Source organism: Pongo pygmaeus, chromosome 4 (genome assembly GCF_028885625.2).
Source record: "Pongo pygmaeus isolate AG05252 chromosome 4, NHGRI_mPonPyg2-v2.0_pri, whole genome shotgun sequence".
Lineage (NCBI taxonomy): Eukaryota > Metazoa > Chordata > Mammalia > Primates > Hominidae > Pongo > Pongo pygmaeus.
Window position 1 is genome coordinate 132,051,075 of NC_072377.2, and position 26,905 is coordinate 132,077,979.

Consider the following 26,905-nt stretch of genomic DNA (forward strand, 5'->3'; position numbering starts at 1 on the left):
GATTTATCATGGGTGACGAAAATTTTCTAAATTGATTATGGTGATGTTTGCACAACTCTGTGAATATACTAGAAACCATTGAATTACACTTCAAATGAATGAATTTTGTGGTATGAAAATATACCTCAATGAATCTGCAATGCATAAAAAAAAATCTCAAAAACCCAAGTCAGAGTGTTTTTCTCTTTTGCTCAAATCTCTTCAATGACCTGCACCCAGATCTCCTTCCCTTCCCTTCCTTTCTCTTTTTTTCTTTTCTTTTCTTCCCCTCTCTTTTCTTCTTTCTTCTTTTCTTTTCTTTTTTTTTTTCTTTCTTTTTGGGACAAGGTCTCACTCTGTCACGCAGGCTGGAGTACAGTGGTGTGATCAGAGCTTACTGTACCCTCGACCTCCCCAGGCTCAAGTGATCCCCTTACCTTAGCCTCCTGAGTAGCTGGAACTCCCTAGTAGCTGAGACTATGGGTGCACAGCACCATGCCCAGCTAATATATATATATATATATTTTTTTTTTTTGGTAGAGACATGATTTTGCTATGTTGCCCTGGCTGGTCTCAAACTCCTGGGCTCAAGCAGTCTGCTCACCTCAGCCTCCCAAAGTGCTAGGATTACAGGTGTGAGCCACCACACCAGGCCTCCAGATCTTGGTTCCCTGATAGCATGTTCCAATAAATTGAACCAGGGCTCCCTGGAGAAATGGCTGAATCCAAGGTGAGGGCAGGGAACACAGAAGATGAGCCTGGGGCATCTTATAGTACCAGGAGATGGAGCATACATTAAAAACAAGATTTAACAAAACGTTCATCACAAATGGAGCCAATCTGAAGCAATTCCCAATGTCCAAAACCAGAACAAATGGGGAAAAAAACAAGTAATGGTAATATTAGAGTGTAACTCAAAGAATAATTATCTATGAGTCTATACTGACATAAATAAGCAAATAAGGGGGAAGGGGTAAATCTTCCTTAGAAATATTAAACATAGAAGGAATGAAGGAAATAAAAAATCATTATAATACCACTGGCTACAGTTGAGATCCTTTGATGGATACTAAAATTACTGGGCAAAATTTTAAGAGGAAGCAGGACATTTTCATAGCCTCAACGTATCTCTTCTAAAAGTACTCATTAATTACTGTGGCAATTTTAACCTATGTTCACAAATTATTTGATACTCCTTTCTCTAGAGGATAAAGCTTAATTCTCTTCCTTTTGAGTGTGAGCTGGATTCCTAGAAGTGAGGCCTACTTCTATATATACAGCATGGAGAAGAAAAAATAGTAAATACTGTGGAGAAACCTGGCAAGATGTCATCTTAACCTAGTGGTGAAAGCCAACATCACCAGTGGTAAGCCATGGGATATCGTGTACCCCATGACAAGATGTAATGAGAAGGGCACTTCCTCAGTGTAACTATGAGAAAACATCAACCACATTCACATTAAGGGACATTCTACAAATACTTGCTCAGTCCTCTTCAAAATTGTCAACGTCATGAAAAGCAGGAAAAGAATGAGGAACTGTCGCAGATTGGCGGAGAGTAAAGAGACATGACAACTAAGTGCAGCATGATCTCCTGGATTGGATCCTGAGACAGTGACAGGACATCAGTCGAAAAACCAGTGACACCTGAATAAAGTCTGTATAGTTTTGTACCACTGTTTATTTCTTACTTTTGATAAATGCGCTATAGTTACATAAGACATCAGCATTAGAAGAAGCTGGGTGAAAGGGATATGGGAACTCTAGGTTATCATTGCAACTCTTCTAAAATCACTTTAAAGTAAAATGTTTCTAAAAATACTGAGAAGATAAACCCCTCAATCTAATGCTGAGTAAAATCCAAAGTCATTCTTAATTGCCTTCTAAGCCTGATGTGATGCTCACCATTCCCTCTCTGCCCTTGTCTTCTCTCATTCCTTCCCTCCTGCAGATGACTTTGGCTACCTGTCTCCTTCCTGTTCTTTCATTACTCCTGGCATGATTTGTTCTGGGCTCTTGAAAGTTACTGTTCCTTTTCCCTGGAAAGCTCCCCATGAAGAAAATTTCATGGCTAGTTCCCTTACCTCTTAGAGATCTTTACTCTGATGTCCCTTAATCATGAGGCCTTCTCTGACTGACCCATATAAAACCACACATAGTATGTCCTGTCACGCCCTATACCCTGGCTTGCTTTACTTCTTCATTGCTCTTATCACCACCTGTCATTCATTATATTTTACTTATTTTTTCCTTATCTATTTCCCTTGTGGAAGGCAGCATAGTGGCCCCTAAAGACATTCATGCCCTAATGTCTGGCATTGGTGACTATGTTATACATGGCAGAGGGGAATTAAGGTTGTTAATCAGCTGACCTTGAGATGGGGAGATTATACTGGATTATGTGGTAGGCCCAGTATAATCACAAGGGACCTGAAAAGTAGAGAGAAAGCAGAAAATACAGTAGAGTGATTCCATGTGAGAATAACTCAACTTCCCATTGCTGGCTTTGGAGATGGAAGGGAACCATGAGCCAAAGGCTGTGGGCCGCCTCTAAAAGCTGAAAAACATGAAACAGATTCTTCCCTAGAGCCTCCAAAAGAAACACAGCCCAACTGACACCTTAATTTTAGCCCAGTGAGTCCTGTGTCAGACCTCTTTACATAACTGTAAGAAGATACATTTATGTTGTTTAAGCAAAACAACACAACACAGCATTCTTTTCCTGCTTTTCCTGTAATAAATTTGTGATGATTTGTTACAGCAGCAGTAGAAAACTCATTCATATCATAAACAAAATCCCATTGCTAATGTTCCCTGTGGGATCTCAGGTCTGATGAGTATGGGAACTCATATGTAACACAAGGACTATTTTTTCATAAATTTCTCCAGTGGTGATGAACAAGTCTGTGAGCACAGTGAGTGTCTCAGGGTATGTGTGAGTATGTGTGATGAGGGATTGTGTCTGTTGTGTAAAGAGTTTCTGCCATACACTCAGAGACCTCACAGGCACTGTTCCTATTCTTGGCTTAAATGCTAAGAGGTAAGACCTTTATCATTTCTACTGTTTTTTAATTTTTATTTTTTGTTTTTTTAGAGACGGGGTCTCTCTCTCTCACCTAGGCTAGAGTGCAGTGGTATAATCACAGCTAACTGCAGCCTTAAACTCCTGAGCTCAAGCAATCCTCCCGCTTCAACCTCCCAAGTAGCTAGGACAACAGGTATAAGCCACCATGCTCGCTCTCGCATTTCTAGTGTTCAAGATTGAGAATCTTTACGTGGACTTGGAAGACATTTCTGAATACGTTGCCTAAGAACCCTGTACTAACCTGTCTGTTCTAGACATGAGATAAAACAGTGGCCGCAGCATTCTGGAGTTTTATGTTTAAAACTGACTCTCAGACATTAAATAAATCTTCCCAGAAGAAATTGATTTAGGAAGGCAGTGCAAATGCATCTTTTGTTTTTATTTAGAGAACTTCTCATCTAGATTCAGACCTTTGAGGGGTTATAGATTGATGGGTGAATTTGCTTGTGTTCATTATGTAAAATAACAGAAGAGCCAGGAGCAATATAACCAAAATGAAAGAGAGCTTTATAAACAAAATAGGAGTAATAGATACTTGAAAGATAATGTCCCCAAGCACTTTAGAAATGTCTAAAGTATTGTAGAAATTTTTAGATGAATGGCTCTAAATTCATTTTGGAATGGGCTTTAGTTGTTAAATTTTCTTTTCTAAATAACCCAGAAAAAGTTTTAGCTAGATATAAAATACAAATTGAACACCAAGAGCATTCACCATAAAGTGTTCATTGATGTATTTAATATAGTTGTAATCATGATATATCAGTAGAAGACTGCAGTTTACACATGACAAAAACCCCTGACACAACCTGGCTTAAACAAGAATGGGAATTTACTGGCTTACATAACCATAAAACCCCAAGAGAGGGTGGGTTTCTGCAAAGTTGATTCAGATGTTTAGAATTCATCAACAAATTTGATTCAAATGCTTACAATACAATTCAAATGTTTTCTGCAGTTCTCTCACCCCTATTCTCTGAAGTTTGTTGTCTTTTTTCTTGAACTGGTTTCTCTCACTTCTTCTGGCTCCCAGAGGGGTCAGCTTGCTCACATTTGACAAACAGGGCCACCCTGGAACTGCTCTTCTAATCATCATGTGGCTAGGAAAGTCAGGATTGACAATAATAGAGCAGAAGTCTGCAAAACAGGGCCTGCAGGTGAAATCCAGCAAGCTTCCTGTTTTTGTAAATAAAGTTTTATTGGACCAGACTTGTGTCCATGCATTTGCATATTGCTTATGGTTGCTTTTGCACTAGAATAGCAAATTTGAGTAGTTATAATGCGAACCTTACATCACGCAAAGCCTAAAATATTTACTATCTGGCCCTTGACAGAAAAAGTTTGCTGAACTCTGTAGTAGATTAATAAAGAATAACTCTTTGAGGTAGCACTCAGCCCAGAAGCCATTGTCTTCTCACCAAAAGCAGTTAATTCATGCTATGGCTCTTTTTTCTTTTTTCCGCCAAAGCACAGAAAGATTTTTCTTAGGCAATTACAGCAAGCAGTTTTTAAAAGTCAAGAGTCAGGCTTCCGATGTTTTAGGATTTACATGGGTCTTCTAAATGGCTAATAGTTAGCTATAGCTAAGGAAATAGAATGGAGTACTGTAGTGCAAATTCATACAAACAGCACACACTAGGAGCCAGATTCTGCAAGCACTTTATATCTAGTAGTCTCTCACAAAATCATGTGAGGGGTGTTCTGTGATTATTCCTACCTTATAGATGAGGCACCAAGAGCTTAAGAAATTTCTTCTTACAGAGCTGGTAAGTGGAGCATCTGTAATTGAAAGCCAGATTGTGGGACTCCAGCATCCACACTGTTAATCAGTAACAAGAGGTTACCTGAGCAAATGCAAAAAAGAGGCTAAGAATTATCTGCAGTTTGTGATCTGACTCAATACTGAAGATGAAAAAATGTGAGACATGCAATGAAAGAGCAGAGGACTTTCACACAGCCAGGAGACAAGACACAGATCAAATCAGAAGCAGAAAATAAACATTTGTTAATAGACACTGGGGACTCCAAAAGAGTGTGGGAAGGGTTGAAAAATTGCCTATTGGGTACAATGTTCACTATTTGGGTAGCAGGTACACTAGAAATCCAAACTCCACCAGTATACAATATATGCACGTAACAAACAAGTGTATTTAAAAAAAAAAAAAAAATTAGCAAATAAATAGAAAGAAAATAAACCTTCCCTCCAGCTGCCCCTTGCTAAAGGACTGGAGCAAGACCCTGATGAGGAGGGTGCTGGAAGATAACACCTTACCTTTACCAGTGTCAGCCAGAATGAGCTCCTTAGAACATGAGTACTGGAAATTTCTGTACAGAAAATTGGTCCTGTGGTCAGCTTAGTGGAGAAACAGTGCACACACTAACTCACTCAGGGGTATTCCCAGAGCAAATGTCAGAGACTCTGAGAAATGCTAGACTAGAGAAACTGGTTTGCTTTATCTAGTACTTACTGAATTTATAAGACCACTGAACATTCTTTGTGAATGTGTATGACATCTATAAATGTCTCAAAGAACAAAATTTCCATGCATTTTATTGTATAATTTAAATGAGTCATTTGAATGCCTAGTAGTATAATTTAGTTCATAGCCCGTAGTGTGAAACCATTGCTTCTTAAGTTATCTTTTTTGGTTGTCTTTTTGCTTTTTTGTTGTTGTTGTCTTTTTAAAATCTTAAGAAGAGCCCTTCCAAGGTAATTAAACTGGGATTCTGAAGCAGATGGATCTCTGGAAGCCAGATGGACTGACCATTTGAACCAGGTGAGCTTCCTTGCCAAAGGGTGCTGGCAAGGCCCCCTTCTGGGAGGACCTGCCACCTAAGTTTACCCACTACAATGGCAGCATCCAAATAGTATTGTCATACTGATATGCTAAAGGACTAAATTGTGTGGAACAGCTATGGAGTGTATCAGAGCACAGGTAAATAGCTGCAAATAGTGTAAGCAATAAATTCACAGGAACTTAAAGATTGCAGTTATGGGCATGGTATGGACTATTGCCAACAGGAAAGGGTGCACGGGAGGAGGAGATGCCTGAGCTGGACCTTATGAGGTCTAGCGGATGTGGGCAGTGGAGAGAAGTTGCGGGGGGTAGGGTGGAGGGTTTCAGACCAGCAGGAACAGATGGGGCCTGAATGTGCACAGGGCTGAGAGCAGTCTCTGTGGTAGGGCCGGGGGTAACATTGGGCCTGGATTAGGCGGAGGGTGTGGTTGGTGAGGTCTGAGAGGTGAAGTGGGCTAGTTTATGGACCACCCTGATAATCTGGCTGAGGGGTGTGGTTTTAATTCAGCTGATAACAAGGAAATATTGCAGGTTTGTGAGCATGGTCAAAGTGTGTGTTGTTTGATATAGATCTGGAGAACGGCAGTATGAAAATGGCTCAGGAGGGAGAAATCTAGAAGGGTAAATAGAATTCCTTTATTACAGGGAATACCAGAAGCACCAGGAAGACCAAGTGATTACAGAGTTGGAATTTTCATCCCCACTCACAGACCTCCAGGATGAGAAGAGAAGGAAGAGAAATGTATAGACTATTTACAATTTCGTGCTACCAAGAAGGCTGACTTCCAAATTACCAAAGTCAAAGTCATTGAGTTTTCTAAGAAATGTCCAGAGAGATTGACTGTATAAGCAACTGTAAGCGGCCCACCCTGTTGTTTAACCACTGTTATAATTAAGAAGACGGTTTGCTTGCTTTCTTTTAAAGTAACGCATGTATATGTTAAGGGACTGTAACCATTGGGAAAACACACTCTCTTTTTCTACATCCTCACACAACACTTCTGACACCAGATGTGTGGGGGTTTTCCAAACCAGGCAATTCTTCAACTCTCCAAACACCAGTTGGGTATTGCGCAATTTAATTAGTTTCTGACACTATCTGGAGTCAGCTCAATCTCACAAGACCGCCCCCACTTGCCAATCACAAGTCCAGGCCTCTATTATTTCTGATTGACCAACTATAAATCCGAGGTACCCAGGACCCCCTCCTCATGTTCAATAATTTGCTACAATATCTCACAGAACTGAGGGAAACACTTTACTTATGTTTACTGGTTTATAACAAAGAATACAACTTAGGAAAACTAAGTCAAGAGATGCATTGGGCAAGATATGGAGGTGGGACTCGGAGCTTCCAGCCCTTTCAGAGTGCCTCCTCCCAGCACCTTCACATGCTCAGCCACCCAGAAGCTTATCAAATCTCTTTGTTCAAGAGTTTTTATAGAGCTTAATCTCTAGCCATCCCCAATTCCCCAACATCCTGGAGGTCTGTGAGTGGGGATGAAAATTCCAGCTCTACAATCACTTGCTCTTTCTGGTGACCAGACCCAAGGGAGACTATCTAGGGGCCCCACCCAAAGTTACTTCATTAGCACAAACTCTGGGGTGATCCAAAGGGGATCAGCATTAATAACAAAAGATACTGCTGTGTCTCAATAAATTCCAAGGGTTTTAGGTGTTCTGTGCAAGGAACTGGGGAGAAAAACCAGTTTTTAAAAATTGTACCAAAATCATATATGATTTACTTAACACAGCATATTTGGCAAATACAGAAAAAACCTAAGGAAGAAAATGAATCATGCACAATTTCAGAGACAGTCATACATTTTTGGGGGTATTTCTTCCCGGGAGCAGTATGGTGGGGTCTGTGTGAGGTGGTGAAGCCGTGGAGAGGTAGGCGACAGACCTGGCAGTGCTCTGTGGTCACTGGTCACTGCAGTGATGCCTGGCTGGAGCCTCAGCATCCACTTGAGGCACTGAGGAGCGGGAGCAGGCTTGAGTGGCACTTAGGTGGGAGTCCATCAGTCATGCTTGTAAGCACATGTGGGTTAGGGTTAAATGCACTTGCCAGGTTTTGTGCCATTTCAGTCACTTTTCATGCAAGAGAGCAGAGCCTTAAATGCCAGCACCGCCGTATGTGACCTTTCTGCACACCACTCCAATAATTTGCGCTATCATACTCCTGCTTTATGAATCAGGCCAAGACAATAACACATAAGAAAAGAACACTTCTGCTTTGTTCCACAAGCCTTGAAACGTAACGTGAGTCTTTACCGAAGTCGTTTGAAGGGGGTTACATCATATAACATACAATGGAACAGCCTGGAAACCCCTCTGCGATTCAGCTCCTTGAAGCCCCGCACTGCTAGCACCGGCTCTGGCTCCTCCAGTTCCTCCCAGGACCCCACTGGCTTTCTCTTAAATGCTCCAGGACCCCCTGGCTTTCTCTTAGACACTCCTGATTCTCTGGCTTGCTTTTTCCTCTCCTTGCTGTTGCTTTGGGAGTTTTCCTTTTTGGAGAACTCAAGCCTTTTCTTATGTAAATAAGTACAGTATCTCCAAGTTTTTTCAGCTTCTTCACTCTACCCACTACTTCATCCATGAGACAAGGGCTGAGGAATCTAGCAGTTCAGCTAGACTTCCAATCTTTCTTAAAAAGCTGGGGAGGGGAGAAGATAGACAATCACTCTGTTTTTCTAATATTGCACCTGCCACACAAACAAGTGGGGGTAAGCCTTATTAAGAGGCTGGAACTCCTTAATCCAGATTATCTACAGATTAACTCTAGGCAAAAATGATCTCTGGAAAGCAGAAAGCTGATTATTGCTAGTAAATAAATGGGCTCTAAACCATAGTAGGTGCCCAAATAAAACTCTTACTTTAAATGAGCTCCTTTGTTGATGTTTCCTGCCACTTCAAAGCAAACGTTTGCACATGCTGATTGACAAGCTGAAAAGACCGAATGTTGAACGGAACTGCATTTCTTCACTTGGCTGCACTTTTATATAAGACGTTTCAGAAGCTTCTGGATGTTATCTCAGAGCTGAAATGAATTCCAGCCTCATGTTTTCTTAGTTATTATTATCAGTCCCAAAGTACTTACTATATCTGGTGCACTGTCTAGGTCCCTGTGCTAATATTATGACAATTAAAGAGGGCTAATGTTATGACAATTAAAAGTGAGTTTCACTATTAATAATGTCTATGGGTCTTTCTTTGAGTCTCCAGGCATTGGTACGAATGTCTTTCTCTCCTACTGCTGCTTGGGTCTGTGGATCTGATCTCATTTATGCCTTTCCGTGTCTCTGTCCCTCCAGTAGTTGTATATAATCCTGGCTAAATGCACTGGTGTCTTCTATTGTTAGCTTTGCCTAACCTCATCTCTACAGTTTCTTCAGGGATTCCTTGAGCACATAATACAGCACTGCTTTTCTGCCATAGAAAGATGGACTGTAAAATCTGGCAATGTAACTCTGCAGAAGGGATTTAACAGCTTGTGGTAAAATATTTAAGGAAAAAATAACCAGCTAATGGGAAGAGATTAATTGGATATTAAAATTATTTCCATATAACAAGGAGACTAGGCTAAGAATATATATTGCTACTGGGGACCAATTGCATAATGGGGACCATAATGGGAACCAAAAACTATATGCTACTTCAATGGGGACCAGTAACTATAATGGGGACCAATTATAATTGGTCCATAATGGAGATCAATAATTATGCCCCATTCCTACTTTCATCAATAATTTTAATTTATTAAGGTAAATTAAAACATTAAATATATTTAATATCATAATATTGATTGTATTCATATTATTTATAAAATATAAAATATATAAACACTTTAATACATTTAAGTATATTAAATCTATAAAATATAAATATATTAAATTTGTGACAAAGGCAAAATATGCAAACATTAATATTTAATATTAGTTTAAGGATATGAATACTTTGAAGAGTATGATTTTTAACAGTCAGAAGGGACTTTAACAATGACCTAGAAGTGCCTTGATTCTGTGGATGAAGACCCAAGGCCTAGGTGGAGCAAGTTATTTAAATTTCCTCTGGTTACTGGCCAGAACTTCATTTACTGAGTGCCTACTGTGTGCCAGACCTTAGTCTAGGTCGTGATATGCAGCCACAAATGATATCAAGATCCCTGTTTTCTTGGAGTTTAAACGTCTGTTGGGGAGGCAGACAGTAAACAAGTGAACAAAGAACAGATGAACAAGATCTTTTCAAACAGTGATGAATCCCTTGGTGGCTGTGAAGAGGGGAACATGATTGAGAGGTGCAGTGGGGGTTCTGAAGAGAAGACCTTGCCACTGAGACCTTGGTGGTGAGAAGTACCAGTCCTGCAAAGCTGGTATAAGGAATGTGTGTGGCCAACCATAGCACTCCAAACTGCCTCCAGAGAAAACTCCAGAGAAAATCTTCATCAGTTTCGTGGAGGTTCTACCATCTTCCTGGCATTTCAGAAAGAAATGAACACATAGTAGTGATATTTTGCAAATAGGCATCATGTATCAAAAACTGTAATATGCACATATTGGTGATATTTTGCAAAGGAGAATCATGTATCAAAAGCTGGAATATGCATCACGTATCAAAAACTGGAATAGCATACTATTCTAGGGCCTGTTAAAAGGAAGTTTATGTAGCATGCAGCCCTGCCCTTGATGAACTCACAACTTTATGCACAGCTTCTTCCTCAGGAAGGCAACCTCCTCAACCTTCACAATTGCTCTGTGATCTATACCAGTAGAAGTAAGGGAGGCAGCTAATTTGACTTAAACAAGATTCTAGTCAAGAGCCTGTTCTCTTCTAGAAAGAGCTTGTAGACATGTATATCCAGGGCTTTGGCTTTATAACTTTTCTACCACAAATAATGGTGTTTATATTATATTACACAGTTAAAAAAAAAGTTTATGTGTATATTCACAATATTGACTCTCAGGCTGATATTAATTCCTAATAGTAGAGATGAATGAGAAGAGTCAGTGAAATTTCATCAAGCAATTGGCAACATGCAAAGCATTTTTTTTCTTTTAAAAATAAAATTTAGCCAGGCGCAGTAGCTCACGCCTGTAATCCCTGCACTTTGGGAGGCAGAGACTGGTGGATTACCTGAGGTTGGGAGTTCGAGACCAGCCTGACCAGCATGGAGAAACCCCATTTCTACTAAAAATACAAAATTAGCTGGGCGTGGTGGTGCATGCCTGTAATCCCAGCTACTTGGGAGGCTGAGACAGGAGGACCACTTGAACCCGGGAGGCAGAGGTTGCGGTGAGCCGAGATTGTGTGATTGCACTCCAGCCTGGGCAACAAGAATGAAACTCTGTCTCAAAAAAAAATAACAAAAGAAAATAAAATTTAGCTAAATTTAGTTAAGACTGAATGACAAGAATTCAAGCTACAACTTGATCATTATTCTTTATCCTGTCATCATTTCAAGAGCCATTGTAAGATGGATCAATACATATTTATTGTTGATAATGGAAAAACACATGTTGAAAATATTATCTTCATATCTGTTCTCATAGAAAATTCATCCCAGATTATATGGGCTTCACATTATCTTTTATTTTTTATATATTTTATTTTATTTTTGAGACGGAATCTCACTCTGTTGCCCAGGCTGGAGTGCAGTGGTGTGATCTCAGCTCACTGCAACCTCTATCTCCTGGGCTCAAGTGATTCTCATGCCTCAGCCTCCCGAGTAGCTGGAACTACAGGCACCTGCCACCACACCGAGCTAATTTTTCTATTTTTAGTAGAGATGTGGTTTCATAATGTTGGCCAGGCTGGTCTCAAACTCCTGACCTCACGTGATCTATCCACCTCAGCCTCCCAAAGTGCTGGGATTACAGGCGTGAGCCACCATGCCTGGCCCACATTATCTCTGAAGAGAGAAAAAAAAAGTCTTAGATAGTTATAGTTACAGTTTGGAGAAGACAGCTGGACAAGGACAGAGGATTTTTTAAAAACAGGTTTAATGGAGATCCTGGGTTCTTCAAGACTTTTTCAAAGGACTTTAAAACAATTATAAAATTGTTTCCAGTCCCACTGCATAGCGTTCCAGAAATTGTTAAGGTGGAAGGGAGATGGGATAACTATTAAAAACCTAAAAAAGTTTCATAGCCTCAAAAGTGTGAAAATCTGTGCGGCCGAGTCTTTGTCCAGGGAGCACGGATTTGCGCACAGTCATGATCTCTGAGAGCTAGAGTAGGGTGTGATGTTTGCTACAAAAGAGCCAGACAACACAAGAAACTTTGATTCTCAGAAAACACCGCATTTCTCAGAAGGTATGAATGGCGGACTAAAAGGGTGGCAGTGTGAGTGTGTATCCTCACTGAAGTGTAATAGGAACTCGAAAGACTTTCTGCTGTCTCGCTTGAGCCCAACCCCAAGAGTAAAAGACAAGGTGCCAAAGATGTTAGACCCCAATCTGCAGGGCAGGCTAAGGAGATGGCACTAGTTCTGTGAAACTGATGAAGAGTTTTTAGACATTTTCTTTGGAGGCAGTTTGGAATGCTGTGGTGTTTCTCTTCTCCCTGTTTCCCTCACTCCATGTCTTGCTGTGGGGTAGTGGAGACTGTTACCCCATGAGCCAAGTGAGAGGAGCTTCAAGGAACCACTCAGACAGCATGACCTTTTGCCCGCACACCCCATCCTAGCCTAGAAACTGTGACTAAATCAGCCTTGAATTGACAGAGCAAAGGGAGAGAGCATTTCCCTGGAAGGCAACAAGATAGCAGGGGAAAGACGCTTGTTTTGACTTTGAATGAATTTGAAGTTTTGTTTCTCTAGCAGAACAGACAAACTCTGTAACTTCTGACCAAACTGAGCTCAATACTGTTTGAAGGTGACTACAGCTTTTGTTATCTATGCATGATTAGTAACCACAGAACTCTTAGGCCAGGCACGGTGGCTCACGCCTGTAATCCCAGCACTTTGGGAGGCCGAGGCGGGTGGATCACCTGAGGTCGGGAGTTCCACACCAGCCTGACCAACATGGAGTAAACCCCGTCTCTACTAAAAATACAAAATTAGCTGAGCATGGTGGTGCATGCCTGTAATCCCAGCTACTCGGGAGGCTGAGGCAGGAGGATCACTTGAATCCGGGAGGCAGAGGTTGTGTTGAGCCAAGATCATTCCATTGCACTCCAGCCTGGGCAAAAAGACTGAAACTCCATCTCAAAAAAAGAAAAAAAAAAAGAAAAGAAAAAAGAAACCACAGAACTCCTTAAGATGAATTGAGAGCGTTTAATAGAGAAAAATAAAAAATAAAAAATTGGTTTCTAGGTCAATTGATAAGCTGGTTCTGTGACCTGAACACACGTTTAAATTGTGTGGCTTTTGGGTTCCAAGGAAGAGGTTGAATACCAGTGACCAATGATGGTTTCTGTTTAACTTGTATTCTCTCTGAGACAATGTCTGTGAAGTGCTTTGCACAGAGTCTGGTATAGCAGAAGCCCTCGATAAATAATAGTGTTATTATGCTCGTTATCTTTAATTATTATTGCAAGCCATCTGATTTAAAACATATCCAGTTAGACCCTCAGCAGTTCTCATCCAGTTCCAGGCCTCTGTAGAGTGAGCCCTGAGACCATCCCTCCCCGGGCTAAGAGGTGATGGGCCTCTCTACGAGCTGTGGCTTCCTTGGGAAAACTCGATGTAAGTGACCGGTGGGACTTCAGGAAGGTACCATGGCAGACAGGTCAGGCCATCCTGACTTTGAATGTTGTCTCCACAATCAATGGAGATTTAGAAATCCAATTTAAAAATCCAAAAATAATATGTACCTATTGTGGAGGTTTAATACCTACTTAATTGGCTTCTTGTACTACATAATGGAAATCCAGTTCATTTACTTCTTTCTTCCCATCTTACCTGGCAGTGTTTCTTTTCTTTTAGTTCGTAAAACCCCTCTGTGGGAGCCTAGCATTCTTAAACTTCCCTGTTCTGTGCCCTGTTTGCTTTACTTACTTGGGAAAGTAATCTATTAAACCAGTTTCTAATAAGATATAAATAAATGATAATTGCTTAGACTGAAGATTCCCTTTTAACAGAGGAATTTGGAAGCTGGAAAGCAGAGGAGAAATCTCAGACCCTGAATATCCCCACTGTGTTGACCTGGGAAAGGTCCAGGGCTACAGAGCCACGTTAAGCACCTGCACTAGGCTGGGTCTTCACAGAAGACAAAACTACCTTTTCTCCAACGTGGGCATCCAACTCTGACAGCCGGTGAGCAGACAGTGAGCTGACATCTGCCACCTTGACCGGCCACCTGCTCTGGGAGCTTTACAACAGAATCGCATTGTGTCTTTGTAACATCTTGAAAGGAAAGGTATTGTTAGCTGAGAGACCCAAACCAGGCAAACTTCAAAGCAGTTGATCATCCCAGACGCACCCCTATGAGAAGAGAGCATTGAAGATGTTCAAGAAACACACATGTGGGAGAAAAGTAAAAGATGAAAAAGTAAAAGATGAACACTTTGAAAAGAGGAGCAGTGATGGGTAAAAGATGAAAGGAAAAGTCACCAACTTTAAATGCTTGAGATTGTCCTTGAACTCTATCTTCCTTCCTTGCTAGTTAATACTCATTTCTGTTAGATCAGCACACAAAGCTACTTTTCACAAATCTGCCAGGTACTCAACTGGTAACATGAGGTCAAACAGAAATGCGCATTCACGCCCTTTAATCTGGAGCTGGCATTTGGCAGAGTTTGTGGAGACTTAACTTTAATTAATTGAGTCCTTAGGAATAGAGCTGACAGTTTCCCTTTCACGGATTTTAGAAAGTTGAAATATTTTCCTCCAAGAACTTGATTGTTCTCTAAATCCCCCTGCCTGTGGAGAAGGCTATCATAAAACAGATGACTTGATTTCTTAGAGAGTCTTTCTCGTCAGACAACAAACACGATGTTATCCATCCTTGCAGGAAAATGTAGGTCCTAAGAGATAAGCAAAGGGGTATTTGGTGATAAAACTGGAGAAAAATAGAAATGTTATAATTGAGCTGTGATCCCTAAACACTCCTCCTCCTCTTCCTCAAAAAACTTCCTGGTGGCTTCGCATCTCACCCCACTGAAATTTAATGCATGATTTAGTCCTGCCGAAGAAATCTCAGCACCCACTTGAATAGCACCCGCCTGATCTCAACCTCTCTCCAGAGGTCTGAGCCCACAGCCATCAGCCATCTCTTAATCCATAAAGTAAATGGGGCTTAATGCTGGCAGCAGAGGTCGCAGCAGGGGGCTGGGCTGCACTTGCCCAAGATACAGGCTTGTATGAGCACGCCTGTGAGACAAGTAGGTGAGCCTGCCAGGTGCAGTTTCCATGATGACTAGGGCATCTGCTAGGCAAGAAGATGCTCTAAAAGCAGAGTCAGTTATGCTGCATGGATTGCACAAAGTGAGTTCTGAGGAAGCACTGTGTGGATCCATAATTGCCCCCAGGGGTGTTGGGTTGTGTCCAAGGGAGGGGGCCGAAGTGAGATGGTGGATGAAGCTTAAGAGCTCCTGAAGATGAAGTGCCAGCGATCCAGGCTTCTGGAGATGGTTTGGATGGACGGCCACTCCTTCAGTGTGGACAGTACCTGCCTTGATTTGACTTTGCTGGGAACTGCCTGTGGCCTTGTCATATGTTAGTGCCCTGCCCAGGTAGGAGCTGCAGGGGCAGCATTCTGGTGTGTGCCCACAGTGCTGTGCCTCTAGTGAACATTGTCAATGATGGCTGACAATGGGTTACAATTGCCTTTGAAGATCACTGTGACAAGAGACAACTCTACAGTGAGCAGCACTAATAGCTGTAAACAGAGAGAAGGGCTTCGCAAAACATGGTCAGGACTTCTCCGAGAATTCCCATTATTAACAAGCTGTATTCCCAAGGGAGAGGTGTGCTAGAGTTCCTCCTGACTCAGTGGAGGCTGAATGAGAGAAATTCTGTGTAATGATGTTATGTTAAAACTTCTGCTACCCCTGGTTGCTACCCCTACATGCTATAGGGAATCAAGCACATGTGTTTGGAGGGTGGGTCTCTGCTTTGATTGTTGATGGCAAGCTATGAGATGAGACAGGCAGAGTGCTCACTGAGAACCATGCTGGGTCAGGAAATCAAGGGGCCCTGAGGCTGGAAGTTGAAGAGATCCAGTGTGGTTATTGACTTTCCCTCAAAGCCAAGTGAAAGTCAATAGCCACACTGTATCTCTCTTCAACTTCCTGCTGGGAAAGGAAGTTGGAGAGATTCAGTCAACAGAAAGAAGAAAGGTCAATAGCCACTTTGGATCTCTTCTTACTGACAGCTAGGCCAGGCTGTCAGCAGCACCACTGATTCTCTAGATCTGGCCTATCCCCTTGACACTAGTGGAGTAGTCTGGGGATTCATTTTCCAAGGAGAGTGCCCTAATTTAGCCATGGCAGTAAGTGGTGTTTCGGCAGAGGGATGACATTCTGGGCAAAACATGTGTTGGATGCTTGGACACCTCTGACCTAGCCACTTTAGCATCACAAGTAGTCTGGGATGGTGACTGAGTTTGTGTGTAGGGTGGGGAGCTATGTCTCTAGAGAGCTGTATGGCTGAGAGCAATCTTAGATGAACAAAATACCAATGCTGCTCTCCCCTGAGTGGGCAGCAACTCCTGTCAGGTTAGCACTGGTGGACTGCTGTGGTCTGCTCAGCAGGGAGGGCTACCTTAACACAGCAGTGATAACAGCCACTACCACTGATGAGCATAAACTACTTGACTGATCATGGAAGATGTCCCACTTTCTCTCCTGAAAGGGCTGCCTATCAAAACTTACCCCTTTGACTAAGTAAATACCTCTGGGTCTTAGAACTTCTTTTGGGAAGGAAGGCCCCAGGAATGGAAGAAACACTTTCCTCCATGGGTGTACTGATACCCTCATTTAATTTGAATATTTTAAAAAATGGTACCTTATTTTGCTTCCCAAGCTGGTAAAGAAGGACAGAACAATTCTATATTACACTGTGCAGGAATGGAAGAAACACTTTCCTCCATGGGTGTACTGATACCTTCATTTAATTTGAATATTTTAAAAAATGGTACCTTATTTTGCTTCCCAAGCTGGTAAAGAAGGACAGAACAATTCTATGTTATACTATAATAACAATTCTATTATACACTGAGACGCCAGTAAATGTGTGTTCCTATTCACTTTCCAATTGTCTTTAGTGATGTCTTTAGTGTCTCGATAGGAGTTTCAAAATTTTGAGAAATCAGTAGTTTCTGCTGGTAGCTGTGGTCATGTGAAGATATGGAAGAGCTTGCAAACACAGGATAAACAAGTGAGAGAAAAAAGTATGAAACTTGTCTTCATGAATTAATTATAAAGTGCCTGAAGTAGAAGATAGGACTTGGTTTGAAAAATAAGAATGTCATGTGGTTTAAATCACTGAGCTGTCTCCATACCATCAGCCTCTAGTAGTGATCTCTGAACCCTTTCTTTTCAGTCCTTGTGAAATAATGAATCCTTCTGGAAGATGACTGGTGGATAAAATAAGAAATAAAACATTCACTTCCAGGAAAAATGGAACTAGGCACTGTCAAGTCTCATGAGCTTTGTTCTAAAAGTTTTCTTCTTTAGATAATTACAACAGATATCTTCTTAAATTCTGCCACATATCCAGACCAAGATCTAGAAATGGGTTGTAGTCTTGCTTTAAGTGTTTGATTGCTGATGCAGATCCATTTAAAAAAATGGCTTTATTTTTAACATACTCTCTTTTGAAACATCGCATAGTCAGGCCTTCTCAAGGCCAAAATAGGATTTGGTCAGGCAAATTAGATCATGTCCAGCAAGTGTAAGAATAAGCAAAAAAAAAAAAAAATGCTGTAAAGACTGTTAAGGAAACCATCTTAGTCTACAGATGCTAATCAGTTGGTTGGAAGCTTTGTTCATAGCATCAATGTATCTTTCAGTATTATTGCTGCTTACTGGAAAACCAGAGACTTAGAGAATCTCTTAGCCTGACTTTATGATTTTTTCTATTGGCAGTTAACTTTGGATCTTGGCCTTAGTCCCGGTTATCTGGAAATTGCCTTTAAAATGGAGATTTGTGTGCGGGAGGTTATTGAGGCCCACCCTCAAGAATAACACCTGTAAGGGAGCAAGTGAAGCAAGACTAAGTAGAGGAAGAAATTGTGTGTGACACAGTTGCAGTTGAGGTTTGAGCTTATCCCACAAGGAGCTCTGGAGCTGTGATGACCTTTCTGTGTTGCCTGCAGTAAGGCAAGGAGGCCAGGTCTTTGCCTCCTCTATTAACCAGTCATTGGAAGAGGTCTCTCCTAAGGGAGGGTTGTACCTTGGCAAGGCAGCTCCTTTGGCTGAAGGCAATCCCTGGAAAGGGACACAGCTGTGAGCCCTTAACAGCCCACATTCCTCTCACCTGGCAAAATGAGTTCCGTGGTTCTGACTGGAATGGAGAGAGGTGGAGGGGGCATTAAGGCAGTACACTAAAGATCTACAGCAAGTCCCCTTATTAAAGAGGCCCCTTAATTAAGGTAGACGGTGAAAGTTTGTTACTGTTATCTAATATTGTGTAACATCTCACCTTAAAACATAGTGGCTTAAAACAACAAAAATAATTACTGACCCACTGGTTTCTGTGGGTCAGAAATTCATAAATGGCTTGGCGAGAAGCTTCTGTTTGTACTACCTTGTGTGAGTGCAGTCAGCTGGTGGCTGAAGCATCTGGGGACTGGCCAGGCAGCTCTCTCTTCTCATGCAGTCTTGGGGCCTCTCCGTTTGGTCTCCTTGTGTGGCCTAGTTTGGTCTTTCTCACAGTATGGCAGCCTGGCACTTCTTACACGGAGGCTTAGGGCTCTACTGGTGAGGGTCCCAAGAGAGACTGGAAGAAACTGCATGGCATTTTCTAATCTAGCTTCAGAAGTCATGTGGCATTACATCTTCCACATTCTATTTGTGTCAGGGGCCACCCAGTTTCAAGGGGAAGAGACAGATTCCACTTCTTGATGAGAAGTGACAAGGTCTGTAAGAACATGGGCATTTTTGACAATATAAAGGCTATAAAGCTTATATTTTCTGATAGTGATAAATCCCATGAAAAAGAACTAAAAAAACAATGGTATAACTAAAGTCATTTGATTCTTTTTAGTTATACCATTGTATATATGTGTACCATATATATGTATATATGTGTGCCATATATAAGTATACCATGTATAATATACAGTGTACCATATACACACACATACAAATACACACACACATACACACACACACATACACACACACACAAACACACACACTCAATGCTTAAGTTCAGCTCAGACTATTTCATCAATTGTAAGAAACTAGACCTAGATACCAAACGCAGCATTACTAGCTTCTAATAAGTATGCTATATGAGGGTATAAGAGACACTAGGTAAACAAAAGTTATTCCTGTTACAAAAGTCAGTTGAATGAATTCTACACTAGTGTTGGTTCATTCTCAGCTATATTTTTCATATCATAATGCACAGTGCCCAATAGTAAATCCCTTTTCTGCAGCAGTGCTGGGAAAGGATGCTCTGAACCTCAATTTTAGGCCACAGAAATACTACTGGCTTCCCTACTCTTACTTACCTGAAGAAATATGGTCACCACCTTGGGAATTTTGTACCTTAAGTTCAGTTTCAAAACTGGCAAAAAATTATGTTAGCTCTGGATTCATTTGGTCAATGCTAATAGGTTTGTCTTTCTGAAGTTTATTTGACGGCTCCCAGGAGGAAAACACAACTACCTCTGTGTAATGAAATGTGGGAAACAAAAACCAGCCATGATTCCTCAGGGATTTGCTCCACTTTTAGCATCCTTGTCATTCAGCCTAATCTCTCTCAATGCCGTGCTAAGTGACCAACATTACCAAACTGGTGGACGAAACTATGAAGGCAAGCACACCATTAGCATTTGCTTGGAGGAAACAAGAAGATTAGTTTTACGTTTGAAATCCATCAAATTATGCTTTCCAAAAAGGCTTCTGGATTGTTTTATTACAATATCTCTTGGTTTAAATAGGAAAGGCTGTTTAGTTTACGATATGTTGCTATGGAGTGTACAATATAGAATTTAGATGATAATAAATGGGACTCCAAATGCTTTTATGATGCAGAACATTTTTTAGCAGTGCTTGGCAGTATAATCAATGTTGTTTTCACAACTTAAAGAAAAAAGCATTTGATGGAAAACTGCTGTTACAGAATGACATTGTAATGTGCTTTCATCAAAAGTGAACATCTTTAAAAATAACTTTTAAAAGAAGTGATTAAAACCTCAAAGATGTAAAATTATCTTAAAGTAAATGATGAATATCTGTATATTTTAAACTATGTGCCACGTTTGGAGATATCAAAAGCATTTTCATTGTTGAACAAATATTGCATATTTTAATCTCTAAAGAGAAGCTTTTCAACTCTTTATCTCATTGAGGCTAGAGGAACTAGTCGGAAGATAGGTTTGCATATTTATTTGAGCACCTTCAGAACTATTCTCAGTTCAGCCTCCATATGACCACAAGTTTGGGGCTCTCTGACTAGAGTTGCATTGTTTCTCACAATGCTTAAAACAGTAATGGGTAAGTCTTGGGAACCTTTTAAATCACTGAATATTATCAGCAGTGCTAATATGTGTTTTAGATACTCCCCCTAGTACCTTTAAAGCCAAGATTAGGAGGGAAAATGGAAAGGGACAAAATGAAGGAGTAAGAAAGAAAGAAAGAGGAGAGAAAGGGATCTCTACCAGTGATGTCCAATGATACCCAGTTCCATTACAAACTCACACCCAACTGATCCCAGCATCCCTGGTTATCACCAAAGTGTAAATCCCTCCAAGCACTGTTCTTCCTCCATCCGTTGCTTGGCTCATGGCTCTTCTGGGGGATCTTATAAGAACACATGATATCTATGGAAAACTTCTAAACCTGTATACCTAAATCTCTAGACCCAACATTTTCCCTGAAGTTCAGAACCCCGTAGCTGAAAGTTTGCTGGACATCTCCGCTAGTGCCACACAGGCAACTCAAATTCAACACATCCAGAAATAAATTATCCCTGCTGCCCACCTCATCTTGTCCCTGACATGTTATCTTCAGGATTCCTTGTCTCAACAAATTGCAATACTATTGACTTTGTCATTGTAACTAGAAATCTGGGAATCATCCTAAAGTATTCCATCTTACCCTATCCCCATCTAATCACCAAGTCCTAATGTTGCCATTTCTTGAACATTTCTCAAGTCTGTCCTCACTGCCATTGCTGCAGCTCACATCCTCGACATCTCATACGTGGACTCTGACAACAGCCTCTCCTTGAGCTTCCTGCATCCACTCTTGCTCTGCAATCACTACTGAAGGCCACCAGGGTGCTCATCTGGAGTAACAATTGAGCCTATCCCTGCTCCCCCAAACCTTCACTCCTTAGAGCTGTGCTGACCCTAAAGGAGCCATTAGCCCCACGTGGTTACTGGGCATTTGAAATGTGACTAGCTGAATTGAGATGTGGTGCAAGTGTCTATACAATATACATCACATTTTGAGAATTACATGTTGAAATGATTTTTTTTGATCTGTTGGGTTAAATAAGATGTATTCTTACTATTAATTTCACCTACTGCTCAATGTACCTTCTCAAAAATTTAAAATGAACTATAGGCCTTGCATGATCTATCATCAGTGCTGAAGTAGAGTCTCAGCTCCACAGGCTGTGTGGGCACCCCTGTGTCCCAGGGGTAAACGTCCCCATGATCCCCAGGCTCAGGAAGAACTAAAAGTCTCTATACATACGTGTCAAATTGACACCAATTGGGAAGTGGCTTAAGAACTCTGTGTGTGTGTGTGTGTGTTTGTGTGTGTGTGTGCCTATATCCATGCCTGGAGCGTGTGAATTTAAGTTTGGTCATTATCACACGGGAGATCATTATGAGACTGGTTGGCACGACACTCGTATGCATTTCTATTTTTAATCCTGAAGAAAAAAAAAACCCTCAAGGAGCTTGAGTGATGAAGTTAGGGCCATGGGCTGCCAACTCAGACAACCCAGATCTCTGTCCTCCCAGCTCCACCTTATTTCTGGAGGCACCTCTTCCCAGTTAGCAACAATCTGAGACCAACATTTCCCCTTTTTTATCTAGGGGAGAATTCCTAAGGATTCCTGGGAAATGACCTTGAGTGGTCTCTCAAAAAAAGAAGGCAGGTGGTTCTAGTCGTTTTTCAACTCCCATCCTTTGTTCTCCTCTGACTCTCTGAAATTTGTCACTTTTGTCACTTTCCTTTTCAGACAGTGACAGTTCCCTAAAGATTTTTCACTCCACTTCCTCTCTTGACCTTTCCCTGAGAGGTTGTTTCTCATTTTACGCCAGCTTGCTGTGTGGCCCTTTTTTATTTGCAAGTTTTTAGGGTGAGCACTTTCTTGTGTGAACTCTTTGTACCTCAGGCTGTATTTTACTCTGGGGCTCAGTCTCACTTGTAAAAGAGTAACTTACAGCCAAGATAAGATGAAGTAATAACATCCTAGCTTTTCCCTGCAAGCTCTTGAATTCTAGGATTCAAATTTTCCCATTTCAAGTCTTATGCAAATTTGACTTTTCAGGAGCTCTCCTTATGTTTTGTAAGCACTTTCACGGAACCTGAAGAAATATACCTGCTTCATAGATTATTGCAGAAAGTCAAACTGCACAGAATTTGACTTTTACTTTCCTTCTTAATAGTTTTTTTTTGTTGTTGTTACATGAAAGTACAATGTTAATAGAGGATCAAAAGGATCCTCTATTTTACTCTTCCTAGCTTGAAGGATTACTGACATGAGTGGATGAGATTCTAAGAAGGGGTCCTTTATTTACTGACAAGTTCTAAAATAAGAAAAAAAAGAAAGTTTGGAGAATAAATTTTGTTTGACTGCACAGATTTGTTCTTGAAGTTTTAATGATGGAGAAAATATTTTACCAAGTTTCAATTTAAAATAAAATAACTAAATTACCTTATTGCTGAAATAAGATTGATTTGAACTTCAATTAAGTCACCTGATCTAGTCCAAACTAAATGGTAAAACATATATCCAATGTGAAAAATTACCTGGTAATAAAATAGTGGTAAAAATAGGAAAAGAGATAAGCAAAATAAATCCATCTCTCTCTTATTTTTTTCTGTTTTAGAAACTTCTGCACAAACCAAGGTAAGTGAAAATGAGTATGAGGAGTTCTGGAAATTAAGATAGCATTCATAGAAGTCTGATTTATTTAGAAAGCTTCCATATTTTACATATGTTTTAGTAAGCATACTATCTGTATTTATTTAGCTAGTTATACATTCTGATTCTTACCTCTTTAACAGTGTGTTCTGAGGTGTTATGTCAGAGAATTTTTCCATCATAGAATTTTTCATGTTATTTGGGAGAGTATGGGAATTTGTTGACTCCCATTTTTCACTATTAAGTGCTCAGGCTAAGGCCAGTTTTAGGTTGGATGAGGATGAGACCCTGAGGCTATTCTAAGAATCAAACACACTCGCCTCAGAGTAAAAGTGAGACAAAGGGCTTCATCCCTTATTTTCCTCTTTTAAAAAGAGTTTAATAAGTGTATTCATTTCCTTTTGATGCTGTAATAAATTACTACAAACATAAGGGCTAAAACAACACAAATTTATTCTCTTGCTATTCGAAAGATGGGAAATTGGAAATCAGTCTCAATGGGCTGACCTCAAGGTGCTGGCCAGGTCATTTCCTGCTGAAGCCTCTAAAAAGAGAATCCATTTCCTGCCTTTCCCAGCCTCTGATGGCTGCTACATTCCTTACTCCACGGCTCATGTTCCATTCCATCATCTTCAGCACCAGCAGTGTAACATCTTCTGTCCTCTCTGACCCCGGCTTTGACCTTTACATCTTCTCTTTCTGACTTCAACTCCTGCAACCCTCCTGTAAGGACCATGGTGATTACTTGGTCTGCCGGGTAATTTAGGATAATCTCCCCATCTCAAGGTCCTTAATGACATCTGCAAATTCTTTTTGCTCTGTGAGGTAACATATTCACAGGTTCTGGAGTTTAGCATGTATGCATATCTTTGGGGGAGTATTGATCTGTATACCGTAGTAAGCAAATACTCTGTAGTTCTTAAAACTCTTCCTGTTGGACTTTCTTTTCAACAACAAATCAACAGGATGCCCTAGAATTATCAGACTATTTTCACATATGAGGAAAGAGGCATGAAAGGATAGTGTAAAAGTTTAAGCTGGAAATACTGGTACAATTCTAATATTTATACCACCTTGTCTCGTAGGGGTCTCTGGTAAAGGTTTATTCATGGGGTTTGGACTTAGGAACTTAGCTTTTAAACTTATACCACTGTTTGCAAGAGAAAACGAGGGCAGAAAGATCTAGATGGTGTGATATAAATTTTAGAAGTGCTTTACTTTTTTGGATTTCTTCCCAGCAAAAACATTTTCCATTTATAGTCTGCGCCTTTTTAAAATGACTTGTAAAGCTTTCTAGAGGCTGGTCAATGAATTTCAAATATTCTTATGGATGGACTAGATTAATTTTTACAGCACAACTTTTTCAAAAGCATTAAATCAAGATGCAGATGCTTTTGTCAACTGTTCAGTTCTTACTCAGATGCCACATTCTGTGCTGATCCTCTATATAAAAAAAAAAGGAGGGGCATTCAACAAAGAAGTTCTTGGGAGTGAGATAAGGACAAATGGATTCTTAAAACTCCAGCAGAGAACATTTAATGGTACACTAATTAGCAGAGGGCAAAACAGGCTGACTGGTTGCAGTCAGGCCACTCACCATCACAGACTGGCACAAGTGATGACCCCCCATATACAAGTTTGTTTCAGAAGCCTGGGGTCATCTCAGGGGGTCTCAAGGAGCACTCTTGGCCATCACTGCCCATGGAGTACCTAAGGGCAAATCTGCATATGCAACTTCTTAGATTTTCCATTCAGTCCTAAAGCAGCCCCCGTGCTAGAATCTCACTCTGCTGGTGTGGACTTCCACAGAATTTCTGTGCTGCTCTCCCTCCACAGTCTGACTCTGCAGAATTTTCACCCAGGCAGCCACTGAAGGTTCCAGAACAAGGGTTGAGACCAGGACAGCCTCCATCAAGTACCCATCATTGACGTCACCCGTTAAGATGCCAGAGATGTCATTCCCCTCACTGGTGGCTCAACAAGGTTGTTGTCGTAATGAAATAAGCCCTGAAAAGGCCTCTTTTAAGATTTTAAAATCCTAATAAATATGTCTACATTTCAACAAGAAACTTTCAAATTAGTCATCCAAATGCCACCAAAGCACAGTCATCTTAAATCCTAGTTTAAAAGTTTATTTAAGGTAACTAAGAGTTTTTGTGTATGTCTTTGTTTGGTTTTACTCCTCAGCTTTTCAAGTGAGTTAGGGATCTGATTTCAAGAAGTCAGAAGAATTTTCTTTGTAGTCAAGTACATATTTTTCTTAATAAACATAAACATTTTTGAACACGTATCTTGAAATTAGTTCACATGTATAGTGATGTTCCTTTTTTAGTTAATCTAAGAATTGGATTTTGTCTGTTACAATGGGTACCTGCTAATTGCTTATGAAAGTACAAATATTAAATCAGTGACTTTTATACTTTTTTTACTGTTATCATATTAAGAAGTACATTTCATAGTGCATCCTAACACATATACATATTATAGATACATATTTACATACTTTTGAAACAAAAGTTTTATGAAAAATAATGTCCTTCCTATAGCTGTACTCTAATATTTTCTATTTTATTCTATTTCATTAAGAAAATGCTTGTTATGACCCACTAAATTGATTTCATGACCAGAAGTGTGAAACATACTGTGTTATTAAGTGACACAAAAACCCATTCTATTTTGAGTCAGAAAAACACAAGTACAATCCAAGTTAATTGCCTGAACATCTTCAATTATAAAGGGATTAAAAGTTCAATCCTTGAATCATGAAGAACATGGTTCAAATTTTTGTAAAACTTATTATTGGTAGATGTATAATAACTTTTGGAATAATGATATTGGGTAATCCAGCTATCAATAAAAATAATACTTTTAAAAAGATGCTAAGGCCCTACACTGTCACAATTTCACTGTAACCCATTGTATTGCTTATAAACACCAGGGGTTAAATTTTAGCACATAGAGAATTACATCAAGGGTGTCAACATAAACTAAGTGCAGGTATCCAAGGAAGTAAAATAGTAATACTTTTTCTATCATTTGTGACTCAGAAGAAAAAAAAGTTACAAGGATTAAAGTTTTTGTTTTGGAGTAATATCAAGATTACATCCAGCTGGTGGTAGCTTCATGAAGTTCTAAAGGTAGTTTACTGGGTCACAGGAAAAGACACATTACTGAGAAAGGTGAAGTTTTGACCAAAGAAAGGTGAAGTGTACGTTTGCAGGTGAGCAGAATGTGATCTAACAAAGGGCCAAATGACCACCTTTCGAAGTGTCAGTCCAGAAAAGATTAAGATGCTTCTTTATTCTGTGATTCAAATTTAAACCAAAACTGATCTGTAGAGTAAGGTGCTTCTTTATTCTGTGATTCAAATTTAAACCAAAACTAATCTGTAGAGTAAGCATAAACATGAGCTCATCAAATTCTTCTTTTCCCATTGGTTATCACTTTGAGGTAGTGTACCTATATACTTGTTTCAAGTTTTTTCCTCAGTCACTTTGGTGCTTCTGCTTTGAAAGCACCTTAGGCACATCCTTACCATCCTTCATCCGCCCCTTACCTGTCTCAGCAGCTTCTGGAACGAAGTGAGTTTGTAATCTTGGTTAGTGGTTTGTGGCTCATGGGTTTTCCTTAACCGTGTATAAAGCATTCCTGCTGTGGAGACACATTTTTCTTACCTTACTCCTACAAAAGATTTTTACTGAATATAAATAACTTCAATTCATCTTCATTTTTATATTGCCTTAGTTGCTGCTTCTAAATGCATTTTCGCATGAACTGAAGAGTTGGCTAAGTGGGTGACCTTCATATCCTTGCACAGGAGAAAATACAA